We start from the raw sequence: 18063 nt of genomic DNA, 5'->3' as shown, positions 1-18063 counted from the left end.
AAAATGATTAAGTGAGAGCTGCTGACCTTCTGATGGCCAGTGATTTACAGCCCACCTGGATGGGGAGGAGATGGGAAAGGTCTTTAGAGAGATGAGCATAGAATATGGGATGAGCAGTTTTAAGGGAGGAGCCCTACAAGCACCCAAGTCTGGAAGTGGGTTGGAGTTGAATTTATCTTCTTTTTTAATTTTGCTTATTAATCAGAACACTCCACCCCTTTCCCCCAGGACATGTTGCTCTATGAAAGGATGGGAAAAGCATCTACTTCTTGCTATATCTAGTGCTTAAATGCCTGTTTTGCGTGTGGAGAAGAAGGGCTGAGACATGGGTCTCTTCTGTTTTTGGAAGGAATCTTGGAGACCCTTTGCCTAGGGATATGCTGTGGTCCACTGTCTGCTCTTGGAATAATTAGTCACTGCATACCACAGAGCATCTCAACGACTGCATGTGTTTGCTTTGAGAGTCATGTTATATGTGAGTTATAGCTGTAAGTTATAGCAGATGGTTTTATCCTTGTTGAATCATAGAATACTATTGCAATAAATACAACAAATAATTTGTGCCTGCAGAATGCCCCAAGGGTCCCACTAAAGCCCTTAATCATTGTCTGGGTCTTATTTTACCTCAATGCTAATATGACTTGCTGGTTTGGATAATTTCTGTTTTTTCTGGATTTATCTCCTCTGAAAAGATGGAGATTGTGTGCTTTAACTCCAACATTTCTGACTCAAAAATGAGGCAGAGTTGGGTTTTGAGGCTGGGGAGTGAGTATTCTGTTCCAAAAAGTTTCTCAGGAATCTGAAGGGGATTTTTCTCAGCAAATGTTTGTTTTTTCAGGGGTGAAATTAGGTGACCTATATTCTATCTAAGGGAAGCATGATAGATAGGACGGAAACCACATATAACTCTTGATCCTTTTTGGACTCTGACCGTTCCCAGAAGCAAGCGTGACTAATAGGTTTGCTGCAGGGCAAGCTGAATATTTTGTCAAAGTAAAAATAAAAAACAGAAGCCCAGACTTATGTGTGTGACATGAGTCATCTTCAGACTTCTGTAACTCTGTCCTGCTTTGTGGGATCAGACAGCAGCTCCCTGCTGAGCTCTGCTGCAAGGGGCACAATAGGGCATGGAAAGTCCTGCTTCAAAATAGCTCTGGGATGACTCAGCTTTGCTTGAGAACACTTTGACTCAGTGTTTGGGGTATCGGGATATGTTATCAAGATATTGGCACACAGAACAGAGGACTGGGCCACCTCTTTGTGACTTCAAGTGCTGTTTTTTGCAGCTGGGATTGCTGCCTGGTATAGCTACAGGCACCATGTGTGGCCTTCCACCTATTCAGGAGTTGGTGGTGGTGATGGAATGGCCAAAGTGAGCTGGGATGACAAAAGTATGATGGTAATTGTGCAGTGGGTCAGTGAAGCTTTAGCTCCACTGGGTAATAATAGGAATGTTAAGCAATGGGACAGGGCAGGGACGCAAGTGAGTGCTTGATGTGATTCTCTCTGTGAGTAGCAGTGTCTCTCATTGAGACAATGAAGAAGCACCTCTGATACCTTTAGTCACTTTTCAATAGTGTCCAGACTGAAAACACTGTTAGGTAACTGATCAGAGCTGGTAGGTAGCATGACATGTGATTCTAGAAGCCCTCAGCACTGGGAAACATTCAGGCTGTGCTGCTTTTAGCTTGAGAAGGGATTTCACACAAGCAGAACAAACATGGGTCTAAATGGAGCGTGACCCATCTGAGTTGGTGCTTTGAAGGAGCTGAAGTCATTCACACTTGCAGGTAGGAACCATGCGAAAAGCCAAAGGAGGGAAAGTGTCATATGATTTCCACCAAAAACCAGGCAGAAGTTGATGCCTTGGCCTGCGTTACGTTTGAGTCATTGAGTTTGGCTCCAAGAGAAATTAGTTGGACTTGCAATCGATGCAAACCAAAACTGGACGAAGGTACGAGGCAAACACTGAAAATTGGTGGATGAGCCAAGCTATGAAAAGGGTGGGCTGAATTTCCCCTATGAGGTAACTTCCCCCCATCAGGCACTTGGGACAGTGACCAGGAGGGCACTGATCTGTTGTGACACAATTGAAGTGTATTTAGTGAATGCAATTATATATTTTATTCTTTGAAGCAAAACCAGAATAAGATCCTTCCAACTACTCTGCTTGTGAAATGCGTCTCAGGGTAGATAAAAATGAAGCAGAAAAAATTCCAGTAGTTTTTGGTTGTATAACACTAAATGTAACGCTTATTTCTTGCCAAAAACCCTGATAAGACCTCTATATGTTTTTCTTTTTAATTAAAACTATGATTTTTATGTCCGTACAAAATATTTGTGCCATATTTTTCTTTTATGGAATATTATGTCATTTCAGAATTTGTTCCTTGTTCAGACACTGAATTCCCAGTGGGAGGGAAGTAAATCTTTTAAAGTGCATTCTCCAGTCAGCCCCTCCAATACTGCTTTGAGATATTAAGAGACCCAATGCCTGATAGTAAATATTTCTGGGTTTCTAAAATGCTGTGAGGATCCTGGATGCCTGTGCTGGATTAGTTGCTTATATTAATAGTTGCAAGAGAAACATAAATTCGATCTCTGATGCATATACATAAATGAAAGAGCTCCATACCTTCAAAAATGTTTTTCTCTGCAATAAAAGTAGCAGGATTATTTGTAGGGAGTTATTTGAGTTTCTTGTACTTTAAAGCAGGGCTACTGAGTTTTTGTTTTATTGATGCCTGCTGGGTCATTTCACCCAGGTCCATGTACCACCATGAGCTGGCAAGGGCTGCTTACAGCTTTCTTGGTGGCACATCCATTCCCTCTCCAGGAAATGAGAACAACAACAGGAAATGTGGAAACGGGTAGGACTTTGTGTGGACAGCCCTTAGACACTGGCTAGGTCTTGAGTGGAGTCTTCCACCAGAGCAGGGACACAAGGCAGGATGAACATAGTGCTGTCATGCAGAAAGCCCAATGGCAACTTCTGTGATGAATGGGCTCTTCTTGGTATGCTTCCCAAGGGACAGAAAAGATTGAAAAACCACTGGACATTGGTGAGAAGTTTGCGTTTCTTTGGAAAATGTAGGGAGGAAAAGGAGGTAGAGGAACAGGATGCTTTTGAAGATTGAAAAGCTGCTTGCTGGCTTGTTTGTTGTGTCTGCTTCAGAAAACTTTTGAATACACTTTTGAATTATCTGAAATGGCTGTTTTGGACAGCAATCCATACCTAGCCTGAACATTGATCCAGTTGGGGATTTACTGGAAGGAAGGCAGGGGCATGTAAGTCTCTCTTCAGTGGCTGCTGACCATGTCAAGTGTGCTGTATGTCTTGCCATGCAGTGGGGAAGAGACCAGCCCAGCTTTGCCTTTCCCATCAATTTTTTTAACTTCTATTTCCTATTGCCTTTCCCCATTTGCTTTGGGAAAAATATTGGGAAATGCCTTTCCAGGGCATGGCAGCCATGAAGCTCTCCTTCTTTGTTAATGGAGCTGAGCCCTGGGTTTGAAGAGGAGCACAATGGCATGGATTTAATGCGAGGTCTTTAGTGACTTTGCCTGTGGTTGAGCCACTCTCAAATTAAAGGGAACTTTGTGACTAGGTCTTGGGGACTTTAAGGCAATTACTGTCTGGTTAAAGATCATGCATCCCTTAGGGTGAAATCATCCACGTTGCCAGGGAGGGAAGGCAGAAAGCACTAAGAGTTTGTGAATGTGTATCTTGTAGATTCGTAGAAGAAAAATTATATTGAAGAGGGGCTTGTGTGTTAGTTCTCACTGCAGCCTGTACTTTGGAACCTTGTGGGGCTTGTGTGTTAGTCCTCACTTGGAGCCTTGTGGAGCTCTCCCTGAACCATGGATTTATTGCATTAACAGAATCTATTTTATGAAGAGATCCTGCTGGAAGCTGCACGTTGATAGAAGGTCCGAAGTGTGGTGGTGTCACATAGGTCTAAATTAGAACATGCTGCAAAATGTTTTAATAACTAAACCGGGCACTTATGTGCATTAATTCCAGCCAATTTGCTGAGAAATTGTGTCATGTGTAGAGCTGGCACGATCGAAGTCTCCTGACTTGCAATCATAAACCACTTTTAGCCTTTCCGTATTGGCTACACATGGTAGGAGGAAAATCCATTGTTTAACATCCACCTCTGTGCTTCAGGGCTGGAGCACAAAAGGTTCTTGGTTTCCCTCCCAGGAAAGGTGAACTCAGAGGTGAGTGCATTTCACACATTGTCTGAAGGGCACTTTTGAGCACGGCCTCAGGGATGCTGCTGGCAGGGGTCTGAAATCCTGCAGCAGATGAGCTGCTCTGGCTCTCCACACTCTCCCTCTCTGGCCCCCGCTGCCCTTTCTGCACGAGCTTTTTCCAAGGGAAAACTCATAAAACACTCACTCTTTCTTCCCTGTTACTTTGGTCTTCTCCCTCCTGGCTCTCTCCCCAGAACACACGTTATTCTGCTTCATTGTAAATGCTCTGTTTGCTGCCCTTAAGCCCCTGATGAGTTTCCATGTGGTCTCTCACCCTTTCTGCACTTCCAAGCTCACTGAAGGTGCTGGGTTCCTCTCCACTGGTTCCTTTTCTAAACTCTACCTTGTTTGGCTACCCTTGCATGCAGTTGTAAACTGTGCTTAATTGGGGATCTGTCCCTGGCCTCCAGATCTCTGCTGCGGCCATGCTTCTCTTCTGGCAGCTTCATCCTTCATCAATGTCTTTGTCACCATCCTCTGACTCTTGTTGTTCCTCCAATCTTTCTCAAGGCTCCTTTGGAGATTTTCTTTGTTCCCTTCTGGCCGTTTTTAGCCTTTCCTCATGCTGCTTCTCAAGTTGGGACAAAATTTCTGCAAGTACCCTTGAAGCCATTTCATCTTCCTCATTCAGGTTGCTAGACTGCATCTGGATTTAGGACAGTGCTAAGCAAACTGCCCAGTACTGTTTCATAGCTGCTTTTAGCCCTCTGAGTCCTATATTGCCTCTATATTTAATTAGTGAACTTCCCAGGTCAGGGACTGTCTCTCTATGCCTGTAAAGAGCAGTGTGCAACTCCTTCAGCTTCCTGGTTCCTTCAATACAGAAGGTTGCTCAACCCTTTGTGGAAGGTGTAGCTGCAACTAACAGCCACGGGCACAAGTTCAGCTGAAAACTCCTCAGATGTAGCTTGGGAATTTCTTAGCTTGATCATTGTTCAGGGTGAAAGATGAGTTAGAAACATGAGATTGTGCCACTGCAAATGCACTCTGATGTCCCTTTATTTGACCTTTCAGAGCTGCTCTGCTATGAGCAAACTAAGAGAACCTTTGCTTCTGGGCTCTGCTGTGGCTGGCTCAAACCTTAAAGCAAATTGGGTGTACACATGTGTGTAATAGAATGATTAAACTGAAGAGTGTCCAGAGTAGATTGTGGTTGTCAGCATGATGCCTTCACAATAATTACCTTGTGTTCACCAAACAGAACTCATGCAGACATGAGTGTGCTGTTGGAAGAGAATTAGAGTTTGCTTTTTTATGGGTTATGGGTTTGCAGGTATTACCTGGCTGCTCCGTTTCAGCCCCTGTTCTGCAAACTGAAATGTTTGGCAGGGCTAATGGGGTAAATTCCTTAATTGCAAACCTAATGATTTCAAAACTATAAAGCTTTCTTATTATGGAGCATTAAAAAGGGTTGATGGACAAGTTGTCAGTGATTGCTTATGTTGGATGGGAGTCTGCCACTTTGATTACACAGAGCTTACAGGAATGTCAGGCTCTCACGCTTGTGAAGTTTGGGTGGGTTTTATGGATTAGCTGGAGATGTTGACTTCGGATCCAAACCTGAACATGCCCACATGACAAAAAGCTGTCAAGTTTCCAAATCTTTGGCCTGTCTCAGCTGCATCTGAAGAATAGGCCCCTCTGTTTATCCACTTCGTGTATTGGACTGCTTGCTATGTAAGAATATTTCTGTTACAAAATTGGTCTTGATGTGGGCATGTGCTGTTTGAAAATTGAGAGAGATTAACCTTGGATAGACATATGGAACTGACTCCAGGCCTCCCGGGTCCTAGTCCAGATCCTGAGCTCTGTGATTGATTTTCTTCAGATGTTAAACCTTCAACATATTGGCTTAGATGCCTGTAGCAGAAAGACCTAGATGTTAAAAGTACTTCCAGTTTTGGAGGTGTTGGAAGGTGGAGTTTCTTCTCTTCCTGTAAGAGGAAAATTGAACAAGTCTGAAGCTTAAATTGAGTTATTTGGTTTGGATTTCATATCCACTTTAAGGATATTTGGATCTGATCCTCCGGTTTAGACCCATCTCCCTTGGAAACGTTAATGCAGTTTGGTGATAGCCTGGAGACATACAGTGTTTGGGAGATGGGCCAGGCGAATCTCTGGAGGACCACCACGAAGCGAGCTTTGGGAATCTGTCTCTGCAAACCTCCTTAGACAGGCCTGAGCATCTCTAATTTCAACAACCCCTGTTGTCAGAATGTCAGGCAATGGGTTTCCAATGAGATAGATTGGTAAACGTTTAAGGCAGTCGGAAATTGAGACAACTTGGCTGCTGCTTGGTGCTGTTTTATATAAAGCAGACTAACACAGGATTCCTTGCAGATAGTCTTTCTCCATCTCCCACTGCCTGAAAAGCCACATTAACACACACTGAAGAAACAGCTTCTGAAAACCTTGGTGTTCTGTGGCTGTATTTACACTGCAGAGAGCTGGGTCTCTGCCAGAAGCTTATGCAAACATCCAGTATCTTGGTTCAAACAGACAGGAACATGACAAAGCTCTAAAAGTGGTGCGTTGGGTTTTTTTTGTAGTTGTTGTTCTTGAGTTGGTTTTTTTAATGGCAAAATTCCCAACAACAACAGTCCTCGTGGTGTTTTGTTCTGACAACCGGAGCATTGCCAGACTTGCCAGTTCAGGTCACATCCACAGGCCTAGAAGGGTTTTTAATTGCTTTTGAAAGGCTGTTGACTAGGGAAGAGATTTCAATACCTTCTTCTTTTTTTTTTCTCCCTTCCCTGCTTAGTACAACAGCTTGTGCTCAGTTCTGTTTGCTGGATGCGTGTTTATCTCTGGATAGAACTGTTTCCCATGAGTATCTTCACGACTTTTATGGAGCCAAGGTACCTATGGGATTTGGGTTTGCTAGTTTACTAATAACTGGGCATCCAAATGCTCAAGGCAACAGCTGAAAGGAAAACTGTGCAACTTTAAAAACAGGGGAAACTCAGCTGTGGATGGAAACTAATTTGGCCTGCCACACCCACTTGGATAGCAGATTTCCTTCTCTGCGTTCTCAGTTGGTTTTTTTATTGTGTTATCTAACACAAAAAAAAAGGTATGTATTGGATTAAGAGATGTAGCTAGAAAGAGTTATGGGGCAGCCTGGCTTCGTGCTTTGGGCATGAAGCTGAGCTTGTGGGACACATGGAGCGGTGCTTTGAAGCATGGTGGCTGTTGTGCAGTATGCAGAGATGCTGGAGTGGATGTTAAAAGCCCAGTTAGATGTTTTATTCTCTGTTCAGAGGCAGCTCATACCTATCTTTCCATCAGGGCACTGCAGAGTATGAATATACCCTACTCCTCTTTGCAGTATCCTGGAAGCAAGAGTCATTGACAAGCTTGGAAAGCATCTTGAGAGCTTGGGTGGGTGGTAGGGCTTATCTTTGAGGACAGAAGACCAAGGCAGTTCTTCCCACACTGGCTGAAAGCACCTGTTTTCAAGCAAAATTTAGAGGTTCCCTCTTAGCCCCGTGTTTATCAGAGTATAATGCTCTGACCATCGGCTCAACAAATGCTTCAGGACTCTTGTGATGGCTCACGGATTTCCAACTCATGAGTCAGTTAATGGAGAGCAAACACTTTTGTACTGACACACCACCGCCACAGATTGGCCACTGGTGTGCGTGCCTGGACGGGTGAGAGGGGAGGGTCAGCTGCAGTTTCTGCTTGGTTTCTCATGATTTTTGACATCATTTCTCATTTTTGTGGTGGTTTTGAGCCTCGGGTGGGGAGTTATTAAAGCATGAAAGCATTGCAACGGGCTTGAGAAGTCTCTTTAGCACATGCTGAATCCCCCACGCCAAGACTTTTGGGACTCTGGGGATAGTGCTGTGAGCACTTGGCACTTCTCCGTGGACTGCAAGCATCTCGGATCTGTTCTTGCCCATACCTGCCAAGGATGGATGATGGGATAAGAAAAGGCTGAGAGAAGCCTATGCAGAGCTTTCCCACCTACAACGAGTAAAGCATGAAAATAAAAACCTAAATATAAACTGCCTAACCACATATCCACATAATGCAGGAATCATCTGTTTTTAAAAGTCATGTTTATAGAGGTTTGTAGTTACTTCACTATACCTGAGAAAGGCAATGCTGTTTCATAGGATGGGCTTCCCAGCCTTGGGAAAAAGATTAGGGAAGTGATGGAGAAATTGTTTGTATTTCACTGAAACCAGGTGTGCTGATTTGTGCTTTATTTTTCTTGTGATGGTGTTGCTGGTAGTTGCGATGGTGAAAATATGAATTTAGCTCAAAATGACAAACCACCATTATTTTCTGACTGCATGTATCTGACAACCTACAAAAAAATAAGATTCAGCTGGTTGGGTGGCAGAGATCTTTGCCCTCTGATGTGTACACATGTCCAAAGGAGAGCTTGAAGGCTAAGATCTCTCCTTTATCTGGGCACTTCTTCTCTTTACTCATCTACTTTTCTGTCGACCTTGTGGCTGTGGTTAGTGGCTGGAGTATTCAGCCAGGGCATTTGTATCCTGCCTGTAATTTTTTGGTCCTCCTATGTGTATTTTTTTTTTATAGTAGAGGTGGCTTAATTTAAGGTTGATCTGCTTCACATCCTTCAGGACCAAGCACAACTGCCCATTGTAATTTGCTTTCCAGCTATGCCTTGAGCAGCAGTTAAAGCATCTCTACCCTTCTCTGTCTCGTCAACAGTTGTACCTAAGCATGTTGTTTTAACATTTTATGGTCCCCAAGGCAGAGATTTTTGTGGTTCAGGTAGTATGCTTTACATGCAGTAAAACACTATGCATTTATTTTATGATACGGAAATAGTAATGAACATGCATTGCTTCACCTGTGTTGATGATTGCCCTTGGATAGCGGGTCTGGGTTGTGTGCAATAACATACACCAGCACCTTGCAAATGCTGATAGGCAAATTTTGGTGTCATTTGCACACACTTTCACCAGTACTGAAACCTGGAAGCATTTTCAATGCCACCGTAGTAATGTGTGGATAAGGTGTTCAGTTATCAAATGCCATTCCATGTATAGCTGCTGTGCAAGAAGAATGTCAGGGAATCTCTACAAAACACCACGAGGGCTTTGTTATTTGTGCTCATAACTTCATTATTAATTTATATGTTTAGACTTCTGAAGTAGTACAGCTCAACAATAGGTGCAGGTAGGCTCCCTCAGAGGATGCCAAAGAGCACGTGGACACCTAAGAACAGGAATCTCCTAAGTATCTTTCCAGATCCTACATGGTTTCTGGTGTAAAGCCCATTGTCATCACTGGATACATTCCCAGTAACTCATTATGCTTTGGACTGCACCTCTAGCACTGGTCCTGTTGTTGCAGAAATTTAATGGGTTTTCACTACTTGTGGCGTTGGGTCCAAGCGTCACGTCCCCAGAAGTGTGGGTTGGTTTTGTGGAGCCCATCAGAACTTTATTTTCTTAGACAGCCAGGTGCATGGAGGCATTTTCTGTTAGGAACTTGTCCATAAAGGTCCTTTACGCATGGAAGCTGCTTTTCTTTCTCGGGCTGCTTTATATTGGCCAAACACTGGCCTCCTGGAGTACTCTTGAAGTGATTTACATGATGTAAGGGACAGGGCAATTACCTTTATGGGCGTTTTACATGAAAATGGCACCATTTTAAGTCTGTGACTTGTTTTATGTATCTATCATGCTGAAACAGGCTTTTTAGGCACATATATAAAACTTCTGCATTTTAAGGCAACATTTAGGGGTTGTCTTAGTGCTTCAGAGAACCATGGAGCAGTTTTCTTCTCAATATGGAAGAAATTCACATTAATTATCAGGGCACTGATGTGATCCCCAGGCTAGTGAGAAGCTGGAGGCAAGGGAAAGTCTGCAGGTTTTGGGATTAGTATCGGGCAACTAAAGGGAAAGGGGAAAAAAGAGAACTCCACAGTGAAACATGTGGTTGTTCTTTTGCCTCATTTGCATTCTCAGCCTAGTGATTTACGCTGGATGAAGTTTAATCCAGATCATGAGAGGAGATTAATAAATATGGGGGCTTTGACCTGACTGAAAAGATATTAGTCTCTAATATGTTTCCCTAAAGGTGTGTCATGATTATGTTTTGTTGATCAACTGCTTTCCATGAGTAACATGCTCTTACCGTGACACTGATTTGTGGCATCAACAATACATAAGGCAGATTCAAAGGCAAATAAAATGTTTGGTTTGGGTTTTTTTTCCTCATCCTATTCAGTTCAGAGTCTATTTTTTAACCTAGAGTATGTTGCTGCCCAGCCAGGAAGGCCAACCAACTTTTCTTTCTATGATCCTTTACTTGCCAAAGGTATTAATATATATATGTGTATATATATATATATATACTCCTATGAGCAAGTTGCCAAAGAAAACTGTCCTTACTGTGTGGCTGCTCCCGGGCAGCTCTGCCAAAGTGCAATTCTGGAAGCTCCCCTCTGATCGAGGTTTTCTCCTAACTTTAGCCTCAATCTGTGACAGAAGCATGAGAATAAGAGCAAAAGCTGAGTCTTCCCAGATTGCTGCACAGACATAACTCCTATCTCCATCTCTCATCTTGAGGCATGAAGTGGCAGAGAGCTGCAAATGTGGAGATCAGTTTTCACCTACATGTGCACTCATGTTCAGTCTTCCAACACTGCTTAATTCTCCAGCACTCCCAATGCCTCTGTGCTGAGCCCTCTCCAACACATTTTAGTGGCCAGTGTCTTAAAACAGCCCTCCAGACCAGAAGGATCCAGGAATGAGTGTTTGGATATGGACAAGTTTGCCTCGGGCGGGTGAGTTGCTGCCCCTCTGAGTCAGTTCCCCCAACAGCCCTGAGCATGACTTCATTGCTGTAGGTTTAGACTAACCGAGTGCTGAAACTTTCCCAGGAGCAAAGATTAATGACAGTGGAAGTCAAAAGAGTGGGAGTTGCATGTTTATGGTGAGTCAAGTGAAACGAAGAGCTGGACAAGAGGTGCACGTATTGGGATGTATGCGCTAGCTTATGTCATTGTGTTGACAAAGTGTACTGGAAAGAAAAGTATTGGTATGCAGTCAAGATGCGCTAAGTCCCTGGAAACTCCAAGGAGGATTTATTAGCCCATATCCAGCGATGCTGAATGGGACTTTGCATCTGCCTTTCTGTCCATTATCCTAAGTTTCAGATCTATGGTTTAAATGCTGGGTAGTCTGAACAGCGCATGGCTTTTTCGTGCAGGCTTCAATAAATGTAAGTGTCCCTATGGAAGGAATTCTAAGAACTAACAGTAACCTAATCCGCTCAGCAGCAGCCTGCTGAACTCCCTGAGCTTTTTGCTGATCCTTCCAACTTCCTTTGCCGGACAGCGCTTCCCTTTGCCTGCAGACAATTAATGATGGCTTTGGAAGGGCTGTTTAATTGCATTGCAGGGCTGGCTTCCTCTGCTTGGCTGCTGTAAGGAGGCCATGGTGCCTCCTTATGTTCTGCTTGGCTATTTCTTCTGGAAACACCTTGAGGCAAGCACAGCTCCAGCTCTGATGCATTTTGCAGCTAGAATTTCCAAAGCCCAGGCTGTAAAATCCCCAAACTCTGCACCTGCTGTCCGGTCTGGAAAAGTCCTTTATTGGCTCAAATATTCAAGGGAAGGTGGTAACCTAACAGTAAAACCCCATGAGAGAAAAGACAGAGGGTTTCTGTGCAGTTACTGCATGAGATCTGAGCATTTCTCCACGTTGTGAAGAGTCTGAGCAGCCCTGTTCATCACCCTAGCTCAAGAGTCAGGGATTGAGCTATGCCTGAGATACTGGTGGTTTCTTAACAGCACCTGCCAAATGATAGGGGAGGAACCTGGCATTGCCATTGTCCTTGCTTTGTGGACAGCTTCAAGACTGTGGTGTCTCTGTCCCAAGACCCTATACTGGCCCCTAAGGCAGAAAAGCAGTAACATTAAAAAAAGTAATTAAGTTTAGGGGAACTGTTCTATGGAGAACTTTCTGTTTAGTGTCAGAATGTAGATCTGGACTTGGAGGTCTGGTTTAAATGTGATACAATCAGAAACGTGCCCAAAAAAAAAAATGACTTTAATTAATTTAAAGTCAACAAAGTTAACAATTAAAACATGTTTAATTAAAAAACACTTTTTTAGTGCATACCAAACAAAACACAACAGCTGAAAGCAAAGTATAAGTATCGCGGTGAGGATCCTGAGAGGAGATAACTGCAAAGGACGACGTGGGTGCTATGTATCCTCATGCATAGCATCAGCAGAAAGGATAAAGTGAAGCCAGATGTTGGCTGTGTTGGGCTGGCACGGCTCCAGGTGTGTGCTCTTAACTTTCTGCCTACCTAGGGCTGTGCTGGAGCAGTTACTGTGTTGTAGCTCTGGTTTTTGCACCAGTTTCAACGCTGGTGTGACACCCCTATGATGGTATTTAAGGTTTGTGACCAGAGAGGGAGAATGCAGGGTCACTGATGTTGAAGTGGGCAGTTTTGGGACAGCTAGGCTTGCCAACTGCTATTCCTCAAAGGTAAATGAGAGGAAGGAATTCTTTCCTGGTTCTGCTCTCTACACTCTTCCCCCTTTATTTCTGTCATTTCTCCTTCAGGAGCCATGGGCTGTATGGACCTGGGGATGGTGGAGATGACGCTTTCCACCCAGCACCTTTAAAGCCCTAATCCTGCTCTTACCATTAGCCCACCCAAGCAGCACCATCTCCAGGACCACCTGCTCCAGTGGTGGGCTGCTCAGCTGAAGGAGGGTTTGGGGTTTGACTTTTGGAAGTACAGCTCTTTCAAGCTCCAGTTTTCTCAATCTTTGATATTAGAACTCCTCATATTCTTGCTTTACATATTTATATGTAATGATTTTGAATCCCATTGACTGTTGACCTCTATGAGATTCTGTGGCAGGGAGGTCTGCAGGTTGTTGTTTCCTTTTATTTTTGGTGACATGCGGAGAAATACTTTGAATTCTCCTAATCTTGGCCCCTGTGGAGTTTTCTTTGAAGTGTCCCATTGCTCTCCTTGTTAGCAAGCATCATCTGAGACAAATCTGACTTTAATAGAAGTGTCATAGTAATGTAATCTGTTTGGTGAGTATACATTTCTGTCTTTATAAAATTGTCAGGGTAATTGATTAACAAGAGTTTTGTGTAAGTCACTGTATATAAGTCACAGTTCGTAAGTAATGTGGAAATCACCAGGGCATTTTGTGGCATAGAAAAGGTGCATAACCTGCCATATTTTCATATTTCTCTGAAACCTGATTAAACAGTGGTAATGGCAGCAGAAGAAATGCTTGCAGCAGCTGGTGTGCCACTGTCCTCAGCAATGTGCCAAGGGGATCTGATCTGATCTCTGATGCTGCTCAGGCTAGATAGGTTAGAGGTGCAGGCAGGGATTTGTCCCTGATTGCCTGCTAGCTTGGTGCAGGGGGCAGCAATGCTTCTGCTTCCCCAGCTCCTGAACCTGTATCTGGCAGTTAAAAAATAATACTAGTAATAAATAATAATCACTGTTTTCCCCACAGTAAGGGGGGGGATGGACTGGCTTTCCATAGGAATTTCTGTGTGTATTAATTCCCACCAGCATTAGCTTGACGCAGCTGTCGAAGGCCCCCTGTTTGTGATTGAGATGGACTAAGTGGGAGCGAGTCTTTCTTTGCTCCTAGCCAAAGGTGAAGGCAGTTGAGATTATGAGACTTTCCAAGAATCTCTTACTAAGATGTATTTTAGCCACACTTAATGGCTGCACTTACCTCCCATTTCCAGACATAAAGAGCGTGCAAGCAGCTCTCAACTTGACCTTTTAAACTGAATGTACTTAAACATACAGGGCCAAATCCCCCTTGCAGCCACAGTGCTGGAGATCCCTGCCAGCACCCCGGGGTGTCACGGAGCCTTCCCTAGCTGTAGAGCATGGCTGGGGTGCAGTGAGAGCCGGCACGTGCTGAGAGGTGGTCAGTAATGGTGCTAGTCCCACCATGGGGAAAAGATAACAGTTAACGTCAGCAACCGGCCAGTGCTTCTGCTGGGAGGTTTATAGAATCATAGGTTTCTTTCAAAGATAGCAGATGCTTCAATGCTAAATGTGAAATTAATGGTTTTGCACAAGGTGTTAATTTTAAATGTGTTTTCTTAAGCTCCGGCGTGCCGGCCATATGGGGATGCTGGTGGCTCTGATGCTTCTTGGCCTTTAATCCTCAGGATAAGAAGCAATCTGCCTGCACTGCTTGGAAACCTCTGCCTGCCTCCAGATTTCTGTAACATGAAGTTTTCAGGTCGGGGTGGTGCACTGGAGCTCCCTTTTCTTCTGCATAGGTAGAGGTCTGCTTGTAGCATCCATCAGCCTCCGAAAAGGTCTGGAAAAGTCGGGCAGGTTGAAACCTGCTGTGGCAAGCTCCCCTCCCAGGACCTCAGCATCTTGCTTATCAGAGGGGATTTTGTATTTTCTAGATATCCACGAGTGTATCTTGAAGTGAAAATCCTGGTCTAATCATTATCAAACAAAACTCTTTTATGGAAATGGCTGAATCTACACCCTGCTAAATAAGAATCTGTCCTTTAAAGCTGGTACCTTCACAGGGAGAGAAACTTTTGTTTTGCTTATAATTTACTGAGATGAGACCATTTCATGACAAAATGGAGAATGGAGAGAATCAGGATTGTCTGATACACTTTTCTCATAGAGGCAGATTAGAGTTTTAAATATTGTCATATTGCTGATTTTTCAAAGGAATTCTTAGTGTTTGAAGATGTGGATGTGCACCTACCATGACTTTTACTAAATATAATCATTGTGGTGAACAGTCCCAGAAAAATCCACTGGAGTTGCCCTGCATCTTACTGTGCTGAAAGCCTTTGGAAGTCTGATCTGACAAGGTTATCAGTTACTGTCCATCTCTTGCTTGGCGGTGAGCTGATGTCCAGCTTTGCTCATGGCACACACAAGAGGTCTGGAGCTACTTAAACCTCTTTTGATGCTTATTCCATTTACCTCCCTTTCAAAAGGGCTGATAGTGTGAGCACGGGCAGTTGTTGCAGAGCAGCCTTGGGCTTGCTCCTGCAGTAACGCATTCTCTTTTAAATCCAAAGGCTCATTGGCACCGTGAGTCTTGATTGCTTTGGGAGCTGCATCAAAGATCCTGTGGCCCTTACAAGCTCTCTGGGGCTTTGGTTACCCCATGGCCTCACCATGGGCTGTCACTGGAAAGCTATTCACAGCTCATACACTCTTTAGTTTGGCCAAGATATGCTCAATGCTGAGTTGAATCTAAGCTTGATGTTGCATTTCCTCCCTTCTTCATTTTCAGTCCATGACTATGGAGCTTTTGTAATACCCTCCCTGAAAGCACAAACCTCCACAGAGCATGAGATGATTGGAGCCCTGGGAAGCTTTGGTTAAACCTGCACAGAGCCGTGATGAAGCAGTGGCCAGAGCACAGCGGGTACCAGGACGCCAGTTCCCAGCTATAAAAACACACCCTTCGCACGGTTCACACAACCAGCACAGATGCAGCATGAGCAGCTGCCAGGGAGAAAGGGAGGAGGATGCAGAAGACCATTTGGATGTGAGCGCAGAAGAGTTGTGCATATCTTCCCAAAACAAAAATAGTAGCTTAAAATGCATTTAGAGTTGTTCTGGCAATAATAACCAATGGATGGGAAGCACATTAGGATATTTTCCTGGTTTGGAGCAAGCAGATGTTACTGTGTCCACTGGAATCGTGGCAATGAACGTAAAGCACAACTTCCCTGCTGCCCTGGCATGAATTTTGATCTCTCTCTAGTGTAAATTAGGACAGACTCCATGGAGGGCAATGCTGTTACACCGTTGTAAGCCAGAATTGGCTTTGCTATTGCAAGTCCCAAGGGTGGTATTTTGATATCTAGAAAACTAAAGCTTGAGATGGATCTGACCCAAAACCCTGGATTTGAACTCCTTGCAAGTTCAGATCCGGATGCAAACTTCACAGCTGCACCCTATTGTCTCTGAGCCCAATAAAACCCTCTTTCTGAACCACCCACAAGCTTAATGAAAATGTAAATTGAGATCAGATCATTATGGCCCCGAGCCAGCGCTGTGAAGCACGCACAGTGAATGGCCAGACTCTTCTGGTGCTCATGGTGATGTAAACCGCGAGCAGCTCCAAGGAAATCAGCTGGATTCCCCCAGTGTGGAGCCAGTTTATAGTGTGGACAGAATAAGACCCTAGGTATTTTTTAATTTTCTGTTTTATTTATCTACATTTTTTTTACACTTCTGTTTTGAGAAGCAAGTGAATCCAATGTCATGCTGACCTACTCTGGGAGGTCATCTTCTTGCAGCAGGAGCTTTGCCAGGAGCTAAGACTGGATTTGTTCTGATGACCAAGACACATTGTTGGGGAATGTGATGTCAAATGTTGGCTATTTTTTTCCAACCTCAGCCCTCTTAATTTGTTGGGAAAGCTGATGCTAGTGATGAAGAGTAGGAAAGTCTTGGGAAAGGAGTGAGAGGGAGAAAAAAGGATAGAGGGGAGATCTAAGCTTGGCCGGGGCAGTGTGGGGATCCCTCGTTAGGGATAAGACATTTTCTGTAAAGCAAATAGCAGCATTAGACTCTTGAGAACTTACCACTGGAGGGTTGGGGTGGTGGCAAAACAGAAATCTTGTCTTCTGCCATCTCCCAGTCCTCTCTTTACAGAGATGCATACAAATGATTTACCTCAGATGACTAAGCCGGGTTAAATGGAAGATTTGTAGGGTTGGTCAGAGAGTGGTTCTTGCTGCCTCAGGCATGAGCTGGCTGTATATGTGGTTCAAGTTTCACTGTGCAGATTTTCCCATCTGGAACAGTAATATTTAGTCTAGTTTCTTTGATAGACACAAGATCCAAACTTCAGGTATAAACTTTTTCAGCTCCTGTTTAATCATTAGTTTTTCAAACTCTAGGGATTTGGGGTGAGTATTTCCGCTTGTGTATTTTCTAGGCAGTATTTTCATAAACTTCTTGGATCTATGCATGTCAAGATCATCTTAGGCTGGCATGAACTTAAAGTTGTGCTGCTTCTGAGAGCTTTAATTTTTGGATCCTCATGAAGGATCAAGACTAGTTCCTGTTATTGCTGATGTTTATGTGTGTGCTCTCTTGTGACCTGCCTTCATATACAACCAGGTCTTTCCCAGGTATGGATGTGCATGTTTATTTTGCTAGACAGTAAGTGACTATTGGGTGCTGGCTCCTCTCTTCTTGTGCTCTGCTGAAGCAGATGCAGTGCTGGGAACAGAGGAAGAGTCTTGATTTGCAGGGAGCTGGGATGCCTGGTTTGGGGGACTTTAATTGGCGAGGTCATGGGTTCCTTCTCTTACTAGAGTCCATTTGCTGTTTTCCCAGAAGATGAAAGGATTTTGCTGTCAGCACTATTAAAAGACCCATAACAAACCAAACCCAAGTGGGACTACAGTTCTGCCACTAGCATCTACTGGGGCTTGTTTCTGTGAAGCCACCGCTATAAAAATCCCTCAATTCTTTCCACTATGAAAGCCTATAAAACGGACTGGCAGAGAGGACAATACAGCGATATTAACTACCAGGTAAGGGGGTCATGGGTTTTCAGAATGGGTATCTCTGCTTACATGGATCGTTTAACCTGTTTATGTGCCTGTTATGGGTGCCTGGCAAAATTCCCATCTCCCACTCCCCTTTTTTTTCCTGAATAAAGCAGAAAAATACCATTATTGCTCTTGTTTTCCTCCTAAGAACAAAATTTAACACGAAGAAATCAATTTAATCAAAGTTCTTCTTAAAAATGTTTCCATGTAACGGCTTGGGAGCATTCGGTGAGGATCCAAGTCATTA

At 43.8% G+C, this 18063-nt stretch overlaps 1 long non-coding RNA gene across 2 annotated transcripts in view; it reads left to right on the top strand.

Annotated features, from left to right (window-relative positions):
• Window positions 1-1616: 1616 nt before the first annotated feature.
• Window positions 1617-18063, top strand: part of LOC133281634 (uncharacterized) — a 115680-nt gene continuing 99233 nt past the window's right edge. For both annotated transcript variants that reach the window (XR_009747562.1, XR_009747561.1), the window contains exon 1: window positions 1617-1790. This is a non-coding gene — a long non-coding RNA (uncharacterized LOC133281634). The remainder of the gene's footprint in view (window positions 1791-18063) is intronic.

The sequence above is a fragment of the Pezoporus flaviventris genome, unplaced genomic scaffold (genome assembly GCF_033815535.1).
Source record: "Pezoporus flaviventris isolate CSIRO_AGI_PZ_B2104156 unplaced genomic scaffold, CSIRO_AGI_Pfla_v1 ptg000105l, whole genome shotgun sequence".
In the NCBI taxonomy this organism is placed as follows: domain Eukaryota; kingdom Metazoa; phylum Chordata; class Aves; order Psittaciformes; family Psittacidae; genus Pezoporus; species Pezoporus flaviventris.
This window is presented reverse-complemented; position numbering and strand designations above follow the sequence as displayed.